The sequence below is a fragment of the Anthonomus grandis genome, chromosome 1 (assembly GCF_022605725.1).
Source record: "Anthonomus grandis grandis chromosome 1, icAntGran1.3, whole genome shotgun sequence".
NCBI classification, from domain to species: Eukaryota; Metazoa; Arthropoda; class Insecta; order Coleoptera; family Curculionidae; genus Anthonomus; species Anthonomus grandis.
The window spans coordinates 3628885-3645036 of NC_065546.1; the positions used below are offsets into that span (position 1 = coordinate 3628885).

General features: G+C 29.6%; 1 long non-coding RNA gene across 1 annotated transcript in view; it reads left to right on the forward strand.

The window, feature by feature from the left end:
• Nucleotides 1–16152, forward strand: part of LOC126735951 (uncharacterized) — a 327730-nt gene that overhangs the window by 103124 nt on the left and 208454 nt on the right. The window contains exon 2 of the long non-coding RNA XR_007660560.1: nucleotides 15248–15286. This is a non-coding gene — a long non-coding RNA (uncharacterized LOC126735951). The remainder of the gene's footprint in view (nucleotides 1–15247; nucleotides 15287–16152) is intronic.

Below are 16152 nucleotides of genomic sequence, written 5' to 3' on the forward strand. Positions count from 1 at the left end.
GTAATAATTAAACTTCATCAATATTAATTTTTGAAATGGCTATTGGCATATGTGGTTTACGCGGCTTCGTTTTGATTTAAAGTACAGTAGAACCTCGATTATCCGGGCCAGCCGGGACCGAGCCTTCGCCGGATAATCGAAAACACGGATAATCCAAAGACTCAATTTTATTTTTTTAATACATAATTTATTTAAACAAATACATGTGCCAGACGAAGAGAAACAACGTGATAAAACATAATGCATCAAAAAAAATGTTTTATTACCTATTTAGACATAATGTATTTGCTATGTATAAACGTATACATACATTATAAAAAATATTATGTAGGTTATACATATTATATTACATATTATATGTATATACATACATATGTACATATATAAAAAAATCACTTAAAAAAATCACTAATTTTTGTTTGTTTTTGGGCCTCGTAACTTCTACACCCTATAATTTCCTTCATTTTTCTAAGCTGAAGTACATGAATGTCATCAGTTACAGGCTGTTCTTCAAAATATTGAATAAGTATGTTTACTGCATCCCTTGCTTCTCGATGACTCGTCATAATGACGCAATCATTTTTATCAAAACTCTCATTCTCATCACTACTTTTGTCAGAACTTTCTGCAGAGCTCTTGTTATGTAGATAATCGTCATCTATGATCTGATACCCTGTTTCTTGGTGATCACATTCTATCCATTCTTGTATTTCTTTATTGTCTATTTGTTCTAAACCTTTGATTTGTGAGGCAATAGTTGCTATATTTCGGACGGACAGCTCACCTTCATTTAAGTGATTTTCATCTTCAGAACCGTCTTCATGTTCTAAAGTCATTATTTTATAAAATGATTTTTTAATGTGATCCATTTTCACATCACTCTAAGCACGAGCTACAGCATAAATTGCTTCTTTCAAATTTAGACGTTTCCAAAATCCCACAATGTCATCTTCTCCCAACAGTTGCAGCATGAGGTCTTTTCTGTAAAGTCTCTTCATAGTCTCTATAACACCTTGGTCCATTGGCTGGGCAATAGATGTTACATTCGGAGGAAAATATGCTACGAATATGTTCCCATCTGTTGACTTTAGTTGCTCTACATCAGGATGCGATGGCGCATTATCCAGTAACAGTACAGCCTTTGGTGGAAGATTATTTTCTTTGAGATAAGCTCTAACTTGAGGTATAAATTTTTCGAAAATCCACTTTTTAAAAATTACTCGATCCACCAAGTAAGTATCCTTTTCGGCATTGCTTTCCAATAGAGTCCAGTTTCATCTCCGTTGTACACCTGCTCAGGTTTTAGGTCATGCTCTATTATGAGATTTTCCAAATCATAGCAAAATTCTACCATAGCTACATCATTAGCACTTAATTTCTCCCCTTGAACAGCTAATTCTCGTATTCCATGACGTTTTTTAAATCTGTAAAGCCAACCAGAAGATGCCGAGAAATTGCCTTTAATTTTCAACTGCTTGTGAAACTTTTCAGCTTGCCTAGTACACATAGGTCCTGATATCGGAACCCCCACTGATCTTTTCTGCAAGAACCACTTGGTCATAGCATCATCAAGTTCTCGAAACGTAGACCCTTTTAGAGATTTCCTGTCAGAAATAGCTTTTGCACTATCCTAAATTAAAATCCACTATCCTAATAGGAAAAAAAAGTATTATTTTGACATCAGGAATACGCCCTTAAAATATATGTAGTGAATTTTGAAACACCCTGTATATCTAAATAAAATTATAGTTTTAAAATCATAGAAGAAGATCCTAAAATATTAATGTCTAAAGGGCAGGTACAGTAAAATGAACATTGCAAAAAATATTAAAATTATATGCACAAGGTTACAATGGATTCAAAATAAAAATACCTCAACAATAGAAAAACGTACCAACGCTTACACACAAAAATCTTTCTTCGGTTTTTTGGTGTTTGGTTTTTTATTTTCGGACTACTCCTCGTTTGGTCGTTAAGGTCTTGTTTTGATGTTATTTCAGCTTCTTCGGTTTTCTTTTTATTTTCCTCCTTTGGGAGAGATTTTGGATTTCGGTAGTTCCGTCTTCGCTCGAGTCTTCAATCTGGTAACTCCTTAGGGCTGGAGTTGATGGCGCACTTGTGTTTGAAAATAAGACACTCTTATCCACTAAAGGTTCCAAAAATGTAGTTTTGTCCAACCTTTTTAGTGTTTCGACTGTATATTCGTCGTTTCCAATAATAAGCTAAATAACACAATCGATATTTGTTAGAAACCCTTTATATGTCCTGGTTTCTTTACTCAACTCTGCTTCTAACTTAAAGTAGTTAATTTACTTTTTTATAAATTAATTATTTTTAACTTGAGAGCTATTTTTTAAAGAATGTACTACATGTTGCTCAAGCTCTTGAGAAAATTTGTTCTAGAGATTTAGTATTTGTCTTTTTTATCTTTATACTGTTTTATATCATTATACGTTTTATTTTATATGTTTAAATTAAATGTCATGTTAAAATATGTCATGTTAAGTTTTATTTATTTTTTATTTTTTTTCACAAAAATATTTATTTAAAGCATCTGCATTCGCTAATTTATTTGTAATTTTTTTTTGGAATGTAATAATTAAACTTCATCAATATTAATTTTTGAAATGGCTATTGGCATATGTGGTTTACGCGGCTTCGTTTTGATTTAAAGTACAGTAGAACCTCGATTATCCGGGCCAGCCGGGACCGAGCCTTCGCCGGATAATCGAAAACACGGATAATCCAAAGACTCATTTTTATTTTTTTATTACATAATTTATTTAAACAAATACATGTGCCAGACGAAAAGAAACAACGTGATAAAACATAATGCAATAAAAAAATGTTTTATTACCTATTTAGACATAATGTATTTGCTATGTATAAACGTATACATACATTATAAAAAATATTATGTAGGTTATACATATTATATGTATATACATACATATGTACATATATAAAAAAATCACTAATTTTTGTTTGTTTTTGGGCCTCGTAACTTCTACACCCTATAATTTCCTTCATTTTTCTAAGCTGAAGTACATGAATGTCATCAGTTACAGGCTGTTCTTCAAAATATTGAATAAGTATGTTTACTGCATCCCTTGCTTCTCGATGACTCGTCATAATGACGCAATCATTTTTATCAGAACTCTCATTCTCATCACTACTTTTGTCAGAACTTTATGCAGAGCTCTTGTTATGTAGATAATCGTCATCTATGATCTGATACCCTGTTTCTTGGTGATCACATTCTATCCATTCTTGTATTTCTTTATTGTCTATTTCTTCTAAACCTTTGATTTGTGAGGCAATAGTTGCTATATTTCCGACGGACAGCTCACCTTCATTTAAGTGATTTTCATCTTCAGAACCGTCTTCATGTTCTAAAGTCATTATTTTATAAAATGATTTTTTAATGTGATCAACTTTCACATCACTCCAAGCACGAGCTACAGCATAAATTGCTTCTTTCAAATTTAGACGTTTCCAAAATCCCACAATGTCATCTTCTCCCAACAGTTGCAGCATGAGGTCTTTTCTGTAAAGTCTCTTCATAGTCTCTATAACACCTTGGTCCATTGGCTGGGCAATAGATGTTACATTCGGAGGAAAATATGCTACGAATATGTTCCCATCTGTTGACTTTAGTTGCTCTACATCAGGATGCGATGGCGCATTATCCAGTAACAGTACAGCCTTTGGTGGAAGATTATTTTCTTTGAGATAAGCTCTAACTTGAGGTATAAATTTTTCGAAAATCCACTTTTTAAAAATTACTCGATCCACCAAGTAAGTATCCTTCTCGGCATTGCTTTCCAATAGAGTCCAGTTTCATCTCCGTTGTACACCTGCTCAGGTTTTAGGTCATGCTCTATTATGAGATTTTCCAAATCATAGCAAAATTCTACCATAGCTACATCATTAGCACTTAATTTCTCCCCTTGAACAGCTAATTCTCGTATTCCATGACGTTTTTTAAATCTGTAAAGCCAACCAGAAGATGCCGAGAAATTGCCTTTAATTTTCAACTGCTTGTGAAACTTTTCAGCTTGCCTAGTACACATAGGTCCTGATATCGGAACCCCCACTGATCTTTTCTGCAAGAACCACTTGGTCATAGTATCATCAAGTTCTCGAAACGTAGACCCTTAAAATATATGTAGTGAATTTTGAAACACCCTGTATATCTAAATAAAATTAGAGTTTTAAAATCATAGTGAAGAAGATCCTAAAATATTAATGTCTAAAGGGCAGGTACAGTAATTTGAACATTGCAAAATATATTAAAGTTATATACACAAGGTTACAATGGATTTAAAATAAAAATACCTTAACAATAGAAAAACGTACCAACGCTTACACACAAAAATCTTTCTTCGGTTTTTTTGGTATTTGGTTTTTTATTTTTGGACTACTCCTCGTTTGGTCGTTAAGGTCTTGTTTTGATGTTATTTCGGCTTCTTCGGTTTTCTTTTTATTTGCCTCCTTTGGGAGAGATTTTGGATTTCGGTAGTTTCGTCTTCGCTCGAGTCTTCAATCTCGTAACTCCTTGGTGCTGGAGTTGATGGCGCACTTGTGTTTGAAAATAAGACACTCTTATCCACTAAAGGTTCCAAAAATGTAGCTTTGTCCAACCTTTTTAGTGTTTCGACTGTACATTCGTCGATTCAAATAATAAGCTAAATAACATAATCGATATTTGCTAGAAACCCTTCATATGTCCTGGTTTCTTTACTCAACTCTGCTTCTAACTTAAAGTAGTTAATTTACTTTTTTATAAATTAATTATTTTTAACTTGAGAGCTATTTTTTAAAGAATGTACTACATGTTGCTCAAGCTCTTGAGAAAATTTGTTCTAGAGATTTAGTATTTGTCTTTTTTATATTTATACTGTGTTATATCATTATACGTTTTATTTTATATGTTTAAATTATTTTATGTCATGTTAAGTTTTATTTATTTTTTTTTTCACAAAAATATTTATTTAAAGCATCTGCATTTGCTAATTTATTTGTAATTTTTTTTTGGAATGTAATAATTAAACTTCATCAATATTAATTTTTGAAATGGCTATTGGCATATGTGGTTTACGCGGCTTTGTTTTAATTTGAAGTAGTTAATTTAGTTAGTTTTAAACTCATTAATTTTTTCTATTTTTCTACTTAGTTTATTTACATTCGCTGTATTTTTAATAATTTTTCTTTTTTAATATTTGTTATTAATTTGATACACCTAAGTTTATATTAGTAAACATATGAAGAGTTTTTAGCGAAAACCGCATTTGTTAAAAAATAGCTTTTAACAGGAAATGAAAAAAAAATTTTATTATATTATGTTTGTTTTTCTTACCTTTTTGTATATTCCTACTCATATGTGAATGCATAATCTTAAACATGTTTATTTGCCGACAATACTCGTACCTCATACCAGCACTATTATTGTAATATTATTCTTATTTTTCGGTTTTGTTTTGGTTTTTTGATTTTAGATTATTGCTTTTTAATATTATATTAAATACCATACTACGTATTTTATTTTAATGCAAAAAATTTTGCTACATAAAGAAACATTGAGATTTAGTTCAAAAAAAAATAATGTAAAGGCACTTAGATATCAGCCTGTTATTTTATAGTAGGTAATAAATTAATGCATTTCTTCAAACTAATTTTTATCTTAACTTCATAAAATTTTTAGCAAAACCTGTAACATAACACAACACTGTAACACATAACAATTTAAATTATTGAAAGACCAAAAATTAATTTACAAACCAATATAGGAGCGATATAGGGTAACTTTTTCAATAAATTTTTTAATTGAAAATTACTACATATACGGGCGCTCAGATCTCGTCTAGTCTAGTCGATAATTAAATTTTAAATCATGTGAACTAGTTGACTATGCAAAAACTGTTCGCTCGAGCATCAGCTAAAATTAAAGCCGAGAACCAGCCCTGATTATAGTCGGTTAATTAATCAACATGCCTTTTGTAATTAAGGCTGAAGGAACGGTCAGATTGCATGCAAGATTCCGCAAAAGCCGCAAAAACTTCCTATGATGATATTCTCGTTTCTCCTTATTTTGTCTTGACTGAGTAAATATTTTAAAACGTGTTAAGGAAACTGAAGATATTTGGTTTTGATTCGTTTTATTACCGACGTTTTTGTTGGTTTTATAAGCCGGGAATTCTAACGATAACAGCATCGCGTGTCCTGTTGCCTGAGAACTTTTTCTCCAATATGTAACTCAAATTAGTCGAAAATTTCTATTCAAATAACAGTATTGAATCAGAAATGCAAATTGAAAAACAAATAAAGAAATCATCAATTTAACGCCACAAAGCCACGGATTTGCGGTTTCAGAGGCAATATTTGTTGGTTCTTTAAGTGCATTCAAAGCTGGGATTTGGTATAACGTTATATCACTTTTGTGCTACATTCGGAAAATGTATTTTATTATTTTATGCATTATATCTCTATAATTGCATCGTGTAAAAAAAAAGAAATAAAATTGTAATAATTTTTATAATCTATATAGGCTTTACTTATTTCAACCCATATTAGTAAATAATAAACTCAATTAATTAGCCTTTAAATTAACTATTAGAAAACATGGAACGGTGCATAAATATAAATTAATTTTTTTCACAAATGAAACACAAAATGGTAATTTTTAAATGTTTAACTTAAATTGACAATTAAATTTAGATCATTCTCCAACTTTTACAGTTTATTAAAGACATTAACATAATTAAATACATTAAGGGCAAAAAACAAAAATAAAATTAATACGATATACGCTGTCGAAATATTAACAATACCACTTATATATTTTCAATACAATATACTTAGTAAAGAAATAGAATTCTAACTTGCAAGAGTAATTGTCTACACGTAAATAAATAGTAGAGTAACGTTATAAAAATCGCTTCTCGCGTTTTAATATTGTCTACTAAACAGAATTCTGCATTTTTTATTAATTGTTGATTGCTTCTCGCGCAATCTTCAATTTTTGTTATAACAAAATTTGAAAATTCATAAATGATTTTATAAAATCAATAACGGTCGCCACCAAATGAAATAAAAAAACTTGAAAAATTCTACATCAAATAATATATAATATAGTCTAGGTATATAGTTATATTATGTTTGCATATTAATTTGTCCATATATCTGTCTTAATTTGTCCAAATGTATAGTTTTAATTACAATACCACACCTAATATTTTGAGTTGTTACAATTTAGTAGACAGTTCACTTTTGTTTGAGTGTATTATAGACCTTTTGTATGTAAGTACTCAACACTTTAGAATTTTTAAATTTGCCTTTTTAAAATTTTCAGTAACTAATATTTTATTAAAATCGTTAAAATGTTATCACAAGAGGTGCATATTATTGTAGCCTCAGACGGCGTGATAATGGGATGGATGTAAGTGTTAGTAAGACCCGAAACTAGAAGCGATTAAAGGAGGGATTGTGAGAAAAGACCATTTCATGTTTAATTTGTAAAAAAATATAAGAAATATTATACATGATATAATAATCATTTTTGTTACTAGCCGCATCAGTTAAGGGCAAGATCAAAATTAATTAAGAAAAAATAAAAAAATATAAGAATCTCATGCAAAGTGATCAAATCAGCTCAACCTCATAAAACCATTTTTTAAAATTACCTGGATAAAGAAATCACAAGCTGCAAATTTTAAATTGAACATTTTTCATAACCATTACTTAAAAAAGGTAAAAGAGACGAACTCAAACCCAAGTTTTGTTATTAAAATTTATTAATATTTAAAAAAATAACTATTTTTTATACTAATGGGTTAAAGTTCTTAAATTGCACTAATAGCATAATTGTTGTGCATTCTGCCAAATTATTATCACGCTCTAATTTATTTTCAACAATATTTCAAGTTTTATCAACTGGTGGACATTAGGAAAAAAGGATGGGTGAATCAAAATTATTTATGTATGGAGATAAAGTGTTTAGGATATTTTGTACAAGAGGTACTAAATAATTATGCTTTTAACTATAGGTCTTAAGGAAATATTATTAAGAGTGATGTTTTTCTTTTATGTGCAGTTAACTTGTTAATATTAAAATAGTTATTTATGTAACAAGTGTGTAAAATGATCCTTTTTTGATGAATGAGAAACATGTGCGACAATTCCCATAAATGCAAAAAGGGGATTTTACACACGTGTAATATAAAACATTTTTTCTACTACCAAAGAAAACATCAAAAAAATCAAATTACTTTATGCACTTAAACGACGTTACGTTAAAAAAAACGCAAAAATATTTGTTGAAAAACTATAAATTAAATGTGAAATAGACTCCAAATTAATTTTCGCACTAGTGCGTAAAAAGTGAAACTTTACACACCCTGGGAAGTGTGTAAAGTGAGCACTTTACGCACGGTATTAAAAAAAATAAGTTCTATTTTCTAAGTAGGCTCAGTTATGTTTTCCGAATAAGTGCTTGCAAAAAATAGTCTTTCTGGGATTTTTTCTGAGATAATTTAAAATAATTACTATCATTAATTAATAAATTTAATTTATTTTCGTTAATGCTAATATATAATAGAAAAATTGCATCTGTAAAAAATATTGTTTTTTTTAGTTTCAATTTTTTTACTTATTCTAAATTTTGTGTTCTTGATTTTTTAATAAATGTTAAAAATTATTTTACCAAATAATACGTCACTTGCTCTTTCTATGATTTGATATTATATATTTTACTATTTTCACTATGAGATATAGGTTAATATACAATAATATACTATGTTAAATATCTTACCATAACTTTGATTTAATTAAATCTACACATATTATCATAATGAATTTAAAATTACTTTTTTTAAAATATTTATTGTTTGTAGAGTTTCTTCTATTAAAAAATAAATGTGTTGCTTTGTATTTATTTTAACAATGTTGTATAAAGATGAAATTTAAATGATTGAAACTACGGAACTGGCTAACAAATGGAATACTCAACCAGAATTCAGGCAAAAACGTCAACCTAAAATTAAAAAACACTTTGACGAACTTTTAAGTAATTAAAGATTTATTAACACCGAAGTGTTATTTAAAGTGAATGTTGTTCTGGACCCAATAGATTTAAGAGCATGAAAAAAATAAATAATTTGTTCGATTTACTTACTTCAACGAAACATCTATTAAAAATAAATGTACATCCATTTATAACAAATATTCAGAAATATTTAATTTAAATAATTTAATATTTCAGTACACCAATTTGTTAAATATTTTTAAGACGGACCTTAACAATGATCTATCAATTAAGGAATATTTTAATATTATATTAGACAAGTATGGTGTACTTGAAAGCGACTTAAGTCTACTTAATGTTTTTCTATTTTTTACGTTGTCTTTAACAACTGCAACTGTTAAAAGATCATTTAATAAGATAAAACTTATAATATAAAACTATATAATAAAAAACTATGTTAGGTCTACTATAGGCCAAAGTAGGTTAAGCGAGCTTAGTTTACTCTCCATAGAGAATGAAGAAGCCCAAAATCTCGATATAAAAGATTTTATCAATGTACTTGCAAATAGAAAAGCACGAAAAAGGGATTTTTAATTTTATTTTTCTTAATTTTGGACTTTTGTTGTTTCTTTATTTTAAGTTTTTGTTTTTATAACAATAAATGCTTTTTTTATTATAACATAATATTTTTTATTTTTCAACATACTTATGAGGGCCTCCAAAAAAAAATTTTCCCGGGGCCTTATGAGTTCTAGCTACGCCACTGGTAAGGTAAATAACCAATTATTGACAGTACAAGGGGGGTACTTCATGAAAATCATGATAAATATTTTTTATATAATATTTTGCAGTAAAATTTTGCTACAACATATAGTTTAATGTTTCCTTTAAGCAATTAATACAACGAAACGCTTTAAAAATATAAATGTGCGTTGCAAAAAATATTAAAAATCAGTTTTATCAAAATACCTGTTATTGACATCATCATATCCAAAAAAACCAATGATTGACAGCCAGTATTAGACACTAATAAAAGACTAGTTAAAAGTACTGTGATATTGTATATTTTGGAAATATACTACAAAAGCTTCATTTAAACATACTGAAATACAAACATCTATGCGCATGCATACAATGACATGCATTGGCCTTGATATATTAATTTGTTTTAGTACTTAAGCTTCAAAAACATCCACAAGTGATTTGAATTTATATTCAATTCGCTCAGCAGAAGATAATAAATCAGGGGTAGGCAACACACCAATGACACAATTTTTTTTATATATAGCACATCATTTACATCACACACAAACTTTTTTTTGTCTCCACCCAAAGATTTCATTGACATTACCCTAATGTCATCATTGTCAACTAGTTCCTGCACAATACAAACATATCGGTATGTAGTGCTCTTTCTTTTGCCGCCAAGAAACTTCAATAAAATAAAATTTATTTGAATGTCTTCGTTAGAAACTTGGCAAAATGATTTGTTTGGATCTTCAAAGGGGTCTACATCATCCGAAATATTTCCACTCTCTATCTATTCTTTTTCCTTACCAGAACTCTCTTCTTGTGGCTTCTCTTTCTTCTTTAAAAGTTTTTGTTCTCTTTCGAATTTTCTTTTTTCTTTTTCTTCTAGTTTTTTTATTTTCTCGTTGCTGCTGCAACAATTATTTCCCGTGTCTAAAGTTAAATTTTTATATTTATACATTGGCAATACTTGGTTGGCACCTGGATGCGCAGACGACTTAGCAGTCTTGCGACTGAAGCGCCACAAGTCGTCTCTCTCTCCAAGTATATTAAAAAAGTAATTCTCAAAAGGTAGTTCTTCGCAAGTTCTTTTTCGCAGAAGTCTACATTGTTTTTAAGAAAATCTAATTTAAGTGAATGCCTTGAAACAAGCAGAATCCAGTCAAGTTCTCCAGAGGAAATTAGGGATCCCTGCGACACTCACATCCAGAAATTCCAAAGGTAAGGTGCCATTCATCATTTTTATTGCCAAATTATACCCTTTTCGCCTCGAATCTCAACAAAAAATTTGTCTTTTAATAGGAACCACCTTTTCGCGACACTCGTTTTCTTTTTTGGCGTGATACCTTCGCAATGTGTCAGACATGACAACAGATCGAATTTTTTCCTTCATTTTCCTTTTTTTTGTTTGAGGTTTTGGGTCGGGCCCAAATAACGCCTTCTTAAAAGGAGTTGGAACATTTGATGCATCAACGGTTTGAAAGGAGGTGCTTGGCTGGTCATCAGTTATTTTTGTTGGAGTGCAAATATCTTCGGCAACAGAAGCAGGAGTAAGATTAATGGGAGAATGGCTAAATTGATTATCTGCAACTGAGTCCATGGCCCCCTTTTCATTTGTTCCTTCTGCATGTTGAACATTTGAACATGCTTCTAGTGTCCAATTTTTCCAAATTTCGAATAAATGCTTATCTTCCACTGGACCATCACAAGAATGTTGGTTTAAGGAGTTCCTGAATGTAGTTAGCTTTTCTTGGTCAAACCTGCTCTCAAAATTTTTCAAGGCAAGCAGGGACTTATATTTTGTAGCGTTTGAAGCCATAGCAGCTACAGGGATGTCACTTGAATCGTCATTTTTAGGAGAAATTTTACTAAAATGTATATTGTCAACATTAAAGGAGTGTGAACCTGAAGATTTAAAACCATTTTGAATGGTTTCTGGTTTAATGTGTTCCAGGGCCTTTTTAAACACACCTCCAAAGTGCATCTTCTGAAGCCTATTGCCAAAGTTCTCCATCCTCCAATTCTGTAACGCAGCTAATTTAAGGGGTCTAAATACTGCAATGTCCATAGGCTAAAGGATGTGTGTAGAATTGGGATATAAAGCTATCAACTCAATGCCATTATCACTGCAGAATGTTGATAAATGGCGAGTTAAGTAGGACACATGGCCATCTAGTGAGTGTTCATCCAAAAAAGAGTGTTGAATCCCCTCTTTTATGAGCCATGGATTGAATATATTGGTGATATATTTATAAAAATTGCTTGAACACATCCACCCATTTTCGGATGTACCTAATGCCCAATCTTTAGGCACACTTGAACCTATGGCAGATGGAATTCGCTCATAGGCCAAAACTATCATCGGCGGTGCAATATTACCAGCTGCATTAGCTGATAAATGTTTTTGTCTCCTTTTTTTGCTAACACTTTTCCTTCTTTGGGTGAGAGGTAAAACGCGTTTTCGTCAGCACTGAATACCCTTTTGGGGTATTCAATGCTTGATAGAGATCATGGGACGTTAGATACTCCTTTATTTCCTGAAACCATTACACTTTCTCTGGATGTTGTCAAATTTTGTGATATTCTTTGTGAAATTTCCGGATGTCTCCTCGACAATAGCAGAAACCATTTGTCGCTAGGACGATTATTGTTAGTAAACGATTTTGCCCGTTCTGAATGACTCATGAATTTTTGAACTGAATCTAAAAGCTGCATTTTTAAAACAGAAAAATGTCTTTCAGATAGTTCAATAATCCATTTAACTAATAGGGATTCCTCATGCTTGCTAAGGCCCCATGGTCCAAACAACTTCAGATTTTCCTTGCATCTTATGAAGTAGGGTTGTCCGTGGAACATGGTGGTTTCGAGCAGCCACGGCAACTGGTACATCATTTCTTACTTCCGCCAGTGCAGCTGTCATTTGTATATAATTTGGTATAATTTCTTCTAGGCGACATTTCTGAAAAAGCTGAGGGACTTAAATATATTTAGTTTTGGCTCATTCAAATATTGTCATCATTAAAACAGTAATTCCCTATTTTGTTTGAAAAAAATGAAATATTGGCAACATTGTCTTGAGACGTATTTCACACTCAAAATGTGATTGGCCAAAAGTATTAAAAACTAATAGTTGACAGTTGTGTCGATAACTGGTGGAAGGAATAGTCCTTGAAACCAGTTATTGACACCTCCATTTTCTTGTAAACAAATAAATATAAGGAGATTTTTTAATTAATTTTATCCACTTTTAACTTGTTAAACAAAAATAAACCATAGAAAATAACAATACATACTAATGCTAAATTTTTAAAATGGGTCACAAAAATTTACTTACCTTATTTTTTACACTAAGAAGCACAAAAAACACCAAAAATTTGGAACACGGGTTTACAACATGAACTGATCTGATAAAATGACTGACCAGAAAATTCTGGAAATATGTGCCAGATTTACAGAGGATTGTATAGGTTTCACATTTAATATGAAATTCAAATTTTAGGGAAAATTGTAGAATGGTGTCAATGATTGGTGAAATGTCAATAACTGGTTGTTTACCTTACTATCCTGTATCATACCCGCTCGTAACTGTGTTTTACGATTAAAATCTTCCCTTTACATATTAATATTATAATTAAAATATTTAAAAAAATTGTCACTATACTCAAAAAGTTGTACTAAATATGTTTTTTAATTTAGCAAATATGCCTTGAAGAATTTAAACTATTTATTTGATATCAGCAAGAATATTTTAATATAATAAATGTGCAACAAAAATGTCCAACAAACAATAAACATATTTTATCTTCAAAACACACGAAATATGGTATTTTCTAAATATTTACAAATATTTATTTAAATAGTACCTAATAAAATAGGCAATACTCAATAAAATAGGAACCTTAAATTATACTAATAAACGAGAACCGTGATTAACTAAAATAATATAACCAGAAAAAATGAGAATGACCACACGTGGGTATCTACTTCTTAATCTAAAATACAACTTAATAAAAGCTATAAAGGAGCTATCTTACAAGAATCTTACACGGGTCCAATGAATTATACAACTCGTATGAGGTAGTAAGGATCACGCTTACGTAGTACCTAATAAGCTATTATGTGGTACGACCATTTTACTTTTTTTTTCTTTATAAAAAATATATTGTACAGTAAAATTTTAATACCGAAATGAAACAGTTACATAATTAACTACAAAAATCTAAGAAGTAAAGCGATTTACGATTTTTCAAAATGATCAACCAATAATATTCTGATTGATCTATAATAATGATCGATCGGTGCATGCAGACGGTTACTTTAGATGAGTTGCAAAACACATTGAGATCACTGGTAAAAAAGTGCGATTCTTGAGATTAAGAAAAATGCTTGATCGGTCGGTATGCAAGTATCATGATCAACTACAATGGCTTGAATACTAAAGCCTTTCTTTAATGGCGATGGATTTGATGAAGGTATTGTATAATTGATATTAGCTTTGCTTGAATTGGTTTTCTTCAAAGGTATTTTTTTGGCAATTACTGAGTAAAAAGCGGTCAATGGTCACTGGTCATATTCTTAAGGAATATATTTTAGAAAATAAATAAAAGTTCATGCTTATTAATATTAAAACTACTAATGGAAGATAAATGAAATCGGATGTAGTGCTGCTTACAATGACTTGACTGAACAATATTATTTCATTATAGTACAGTCTAGTTTCATCGAATAAACTTTACTTGATTTGATTTTCTTTGGTAATTAAGTATTTTCTTGATAATCACTGGATGGTCAAAGATCGTATGCTTAAAGAACAAAGAAAAAAAAAGCTTATTTCCTCTTACACTGATCAAAAAAAAAATGCATAAAAAGGGATAAACATGGTTCATAGAAGTAGTAAGTTTACGTAATACGACTTGTTAGGGCTGGTTTTTCACTATCAGTTCCAATGAGAATATAAGAGATAAAAACACAGTATGCTGAGTCGAGAGTACCAGTATCTATTATGTTAATAATCAATTTAACCGAGATTGACTTGATTAAGAATAAGTAATAAATGAGAATTTTTTCTCTGTATTTTAGTTTAGACTAGAGTCTAAATCTTTTTTTTTTTAGTGGCCTTGTGTCGATCAACATTTTTTTTTCTAATATAATAAAATAAGTATACATTTGCTTTTTAATATTGTTTTAGATATTCTCAAGATTTTTAAATAGAAGAGATAAATACCCAATGAAATTGATAAGAATCTGGACTAATAAAATTGACCAAAAAAATGATTATGATGTGCATAATTTTAGTGGATACATTGGGCAATAATTTCTAAATACATTTCATTATTTTTTCTATATTTTTAAAGTGGCACAATAGTGTAATGTGAAGGATAATTAGGAGTTTAAAACCACGTATTATAATAATTAATTTAGTCAAGTTTATACACACAACCATGCAATGTTTAATATATATTTTTTTAATTTCAGATTGAGGATAAGGAGTAGGCAGCCATGCTCTTCTTAAAGGTATGTATTATTAAAAATTAACAAAAAAAAATAAAATTGAATAAATAGGAAAATATATTTTTTATTATATTATATATATATTTGTTCTTTAATATTAGGGATACAAACAAATATACACCCCACCAAAATACCCACTAACAATATTAAAATATACTTAAATAATTATTATACGAATGAATATTTTAATTAAAAAGTAATAAATTACAAAATCTTTTACGATGGATCTCGCTTCAAAATTATTTTTAGCTGCCTTTGTGTAATAAAATAAAGATCTATATTTTTATTTTGATAGCATTCTAATTTTATGAAATCTTATATAATTTATTGACATAAAATTTAATAATCTCCTATTTTTCCTTAAAAAAGATACCTTACAATACCTGTTAAGTAAGTTTATTATTTTATATTTTGGGTTAAAAAAGTAAATCTAAAACCTCTCGTTTGCAGACTTTCCGATCTATTTTTATATACTAAAAAATACACAAAGGGCACCCAAAAATACCTTAGTTAGTATTAATAATAAATAATAAAATAAAATCTATGATAAAAGATATTAGGATTTTTGTTTATTGATTATTAAATCCCAAAAAAAAAACTATTATGAGCTTGTAACTAAATTATTTATATATTTATCAACAACTAACTTTTCATCAATCGTAAATTCCAGATCTTTTTCAAGATTGCTGCAGTTGCTTAAAAATTATTTGAACATGTAATCCTGTTGATCAAAATATGAAATCTCTGTCCTTTAATATAAGTTTATACACACCGGCTTGCCCTATGGTTATTTTAATATTTTTGTTGTTATCTAAAATATCTATAACTCTATATCAACTATTTTCGCTATTAAAAACTGCAAAATTTTG